Source organism: Callithrix jacchus, chromosome 4 (genome assembly GCF_049354715.1).
Source record: "Callithrix jacchus isolate 240 chromosome 4, calJac240_pri, whole genome shotgun sequence".
Taxonomy (NCBI): domain Eukaryota; kingdom Metazoa; phylum Chordata; class Mammalia; order Primates; family Cebidae; genus Callithrix; species Callithrix jacchus.
In genome coordinates, this window is record NC_133505.1 from 37569248 (window position 1) to 37573691 (window position 4444).

A 4444-nucleotide genomic window follows, 5' to 3' on the forward strand; every position below is an offset into this window, starting at 1 on the left:
TGAAAGGAACCAGTGAGGTATGGTACAACGTGGCAGCAAAAAAGGAGAAGCTCATCAGAAAATAACAAAGGTGCAAGTTAAAGATAAGGCAGCTGTCAGAGATTAATCCTGCCCGCCTGATTGTTTTCTTTAATACCAAAGCCTGCAATAGCAAGCGATAAGTTTGGTGAGTAATTTGGTTTTTGGTGAGGAAATAAAGTTCAGGTAGGCCCCATAATTGATTTCCCTTTTTTTTTTTTAGTTTTCTAAACATTAAACAACAACAACACAAAACCCTGCCTTGGCTACACTTTTTTCCTCCCAGCTGCACTGTCCGTGCACCGTCCTCCTGACCACCCCCCACCCACCACCCTTCCTTGATCCCAGAATTTCCAAAAGGAGGGAGGAGCGAGAAAGAAAAGTTCCCATCTCTCAGCATCATCAGGTGCAGTTTACATGAAATCCTTAAATTCACGTCTGTCACAGACTAAATTTTTCCCCATTTCCCTCACAGCTAAAAGATGTTGGCGTCCTGACCCCTCATAGTTCAGAACGTGACCTTATTTGAAAATAGGGTCTTTGCAGAGGTAATCAGGTTAAAATCAGGTCATTAGAGCGGGCTCATCCAACCTGACTGGTGTCCTTATTAAAATGGGAAATTTGGACGCAGATACACACACAGTGAATGCCATGTGGAGACGAAGCCAGAGATCAGGGTGACACCTGTACAAGCCAAGAACTGGCAAAGATTGCCCATAAACCACAGAAGCAAAGAGAGGCATGGAACAGACTCTCCCTCGGAGTCTTCAAAAGGAACCAACCCTTCTCTTTAAAGAAGTAATAAGTACATTAAAATTAAGTTAGTAGAATAGGCTCTAATCCAGCATGACCGGCCTCCTTGTAAGAAGAGATGAGGACAGAAACACACACAGAGGGAAGACCTTCTGAAGACAGAGGGGAAGACGGCATCTGCAAGCTGCGTGGAGAGGCCCCAGGAGAAACCAACCTGCTGACATCTTGGTCCCGGACTTGTGGCCTCCAGAACCAGAAGACAATACGTTTCTAATATTTAGAAACGTATGGTGGCACCATCCAGTTGGTACCACCTTGTTATGGCAGCCCTTGGAAACCGACACAATGTCTAGCTTTAATATTTTCAAGCAGCAAGAAACCCTCACCTTTAACTTGAATATCACGTTAATCCAAGTTCTCATTTTCTTCACATCCTAGACCCCATCAGTTTCTTACAGCATTAAGCATATTACTCAAGAAGGCAGTCGAAGGAAAGTGGAACCTTAGGCAAATCCCTATCCCTTCCTTCTCTGTGTGAGCAGATTACCTTCCCCCCAAAACATCAGGGCATTTATGGACATGGGCGCTACTCACAGGGTCTTTGCCACATGCACGAACTCAGTCACTGCCCCTTCATTTTCCGGGTGTGTGGGAAGCCCAGTGCAGTCACCTTGCTGATCACAGGGTACACTGGGGAAATGGCTTGGAGGTGTGGTGCTGCACCAGAAGTCCCAAATGTCAGGCAAAACGCTGGCTCTCCAGTGTCTCATCAGAGCATTAGAAAATCCACGTTAGCTCTTTCAGACCAGAGCTTTGCCCACTTCAAACTTTAATTGCACAGGAATGAATCCACGTGGAAACCTTGTTAAAATGTTGATTCTGATTCAGGAAGTCTGGGCCGGGGCTGCAGGGGCTGCAGGGGCTGCAGGGGCTGCGTTTCTAACAGGCACCAGGTGATGCCGACGACGCTAGGCTGGTGCCTGAGCCGCACCTAAGGTGCAAGGTTGCAGATCATGACAGTGTAGAGGTGTGGGGCAGGTGTCTCAGGAAAGGGGATCCCTGTGGTTGCTCAGAGGCAAAGCTTTAAGTGGCCACAAAACTCCACATGCTCAGAGGTCTCTGGGTTGGGGAAACCTTTAGCAGGTTTAGCAGAGAAACAAAAACAGAACAGGAGCCTTGAGTGGGGATGAGGCTGGGAGGCTCTGAAACAAGAGAATGCAGATTGCACACACGCACCAGGAAATGCGCTAGTAGGCAGCGCCAGCATGAGCAGAGCCTTATTTATTGTGACAAAATGAACAGCCCCCAGGTTCATCCAGCAGCTAATTTCTCATCTTATCTATTATGTGAATGAGATGGGAAAACAGTTTCCTGTTTCTCACAGATATCACTGACATGAAAGATACTCAGGAAATTCCCTGGAAAGCTGTGCAGTCGCATCCATCTGCCGGATTGGTGGTTTCAAGGGGAGGAATTGATGCAGCCAGGGCTGCTCCCAGATGGAGAAGCCAGTAAAGAGGTTTCTTTGCAGATGCCCTCCTGTTAATATCACCTTGGAGAATGACTGAGGAGCTGACAGGTCTTTTTCTGCTGTAATATTCCATGGCAGATATTCCTTGAGGCCCAAGTGATTGTCCTGGGAGTGGCTTTGAGGCTTTCCTTGGTCTGCTTCCAAGCTGGCTGTGTGATGGGGTCAAGGATCCCCAGCTGGAAGGGAGGCCCAGCTGGCAGCCACCACCTCCTCCTTCCACCTGTCCTCCCATCCATACAATGCACTCCAACAGCCTCACACCCCCACCTTCCCAAAGCACCAGCAATCACAAATCTTCCCCAGGAGAGGGATGCTGCCCTGTTCTGGTATAACTGAGAGTGTCTGAGACAAATGATTGGCATTTGTTTCAACTCTCTCTTATTGACAACGAAGAAACTGAGGTCCAGCATGGTGGGCAGATTTGCCCAAGGTTACCTAGCAGGTAAAGACTTGAGCCTTTTGAAGCCATGTGGTGATCAAGGTCTCATGGAAAGGCAAGTCCCAGATAGGAATTGGTGTTGGGTGTAGGAATCTGAAGAGGATGGATACTCAGAAAAATCCTCCTGACTCGGGGGATTCATATTTTGCCCTGGAAAGAAAACACATCTTACCACAGTGTCTGATGGAGAGACACAGAAGTGGAGAGTCCACAAGAGGGGTTCCCAACTTGGGTCACTTGTTAACATCATGGCGGGGAGTGAGGGGGAGTAAGAATGCAGATGCCTGAGCCTTACTGCAGAAAACTGAATTTGAATCTCCAAGGCCTCACAGTCCCTGTGAGCTCATTAGAAATGCAGAACCTCAGATCCCACCTGGCCTAGTGAATCAGAACTGGGGTGGTTTCTGTGCTTGTTGAAGTTTGAGAAGCACTACTTGAGCTACTCAATGAAACCACCTGATGACTGGGCCCCACCCCAGGTCAAACACATTAGAAACTCCAGACAGTGTGGACCGCCATGGGTGGTTTCCAGAAAGGCAAGGACCATGGAGAAGAGAGCAGGGCACATGATATGAGCTTAAAGGCATCAGAGACAAACTGACCTGAAATCACATTTTGCAGAATCCCCAGGCACATTGAGGAAAAGAAGTGTGGACGACGACGTGGAGGCTGGGGAGGCCTGGTCCTGCCTCAGCCTCTGTCTGTCCCACAGTGATGTGACCTGGAACAGACCATGGCTGACTCGAGAGAGGAAGATCTGAAGTCTGATGATTCTGTGTCCACCTTGAAATAGGGCAAGAGCAGAAAAATGACTTTTAAGTCCCATTGTGCTGTGCTGGATAAGTAGTAGTGCTATGGCTGGAACACTTGTGTCCCTCCAAAATACATGGGGGCATGTAATCCCCATTGCTGTGGTGTTAAGAGGTGGGCTTTTAAGAGGGTGCCTCACTCAGGAATGGAATTAAGGCTCTCATAAAAGAGGCTTCATACAGGGCCCTTTTTGCCCTTCTGCTATGTGAAGATATGGCAAAAAAAAAAACCAAACCAAAACAAAACACTATCTTAGATGAGAGCCAGCCCTCACCAGACACAGACCACCAGCAGCATGGTCACATGATCTTGGACTTCCCAGCCTCCAGAACAGTGAGAAATTAACATACAGTTATAAATTATCCAGGCTGAGATATTTTGTTACAGCAGCACAAATCAACTAAGACAAGAAGGTTATGAGGTAGGCAGTACATAAGAGATGCTAAAATTAAAACAAGGTTCTCATAGTTGTGTCACAGCCATGTGACCCCGGGCAAATCCTGTAACCTCTAAGCTTCCGTTTGCTCATCTGTTAAATGAGGAGAAGAATCGCTAATTATGAAGTCACTGTGACCTGTCAGGAACTACAGGTTGAAAGCTCTTCACAAAATTTCTGGTACCTACGCTCAAACATAGTAGCAAGGACTAATGGCAATTCAATTTCAACTGCCTGGTCATTCTGAGTAAGAATTTAAGTTAGTAGAAGGCAGATGAGATATGAACCATAACCTCTTTACAGAATGAAAACCTGATGTCATGGTTTATCAGTAACGCTCCCAGCTATGGAAGACTGTTATCTCTGTCTCCTCCAGGCAAGCCTTGTTTAATCCACCACAGTGGTTTCCCACGAATGTGTACATACACACACACACACACACACACACACACATTCC

General features: G+C 47.1%; 1 long non-coding RNA gene across 2 annotated transcripts; it reads right to left on the minus strand.

The window, feature by feature from the left end:
• Nucleotides 1–1662: 1662 nt before the first annotated feature.
• LOC128931942 (uncharacterized) lies at nucleotides 1663–4062 on the minus strand. 2 transcript variants are annotated; one of them, XR_013534703.1, is made up of 4 exons: nucleotides 3902–4062; nucleotides 3344–3524; nucleotides 2738–2891; nucleotides 1663–2451 (listed from the first exon to the last, which is right to left on the minus strand). It is a non-coding gene; the product is annotated as an uncharacterized LOC128931942 (long non-coding RNA). The 2 variants fall into 2 exon arrangements; XR_008481068.2 differs by having other exon boundaries at nucleotides 3826–4062.
• Nucleotides 4063–4444: the final 382 nt, after the last annotated feature.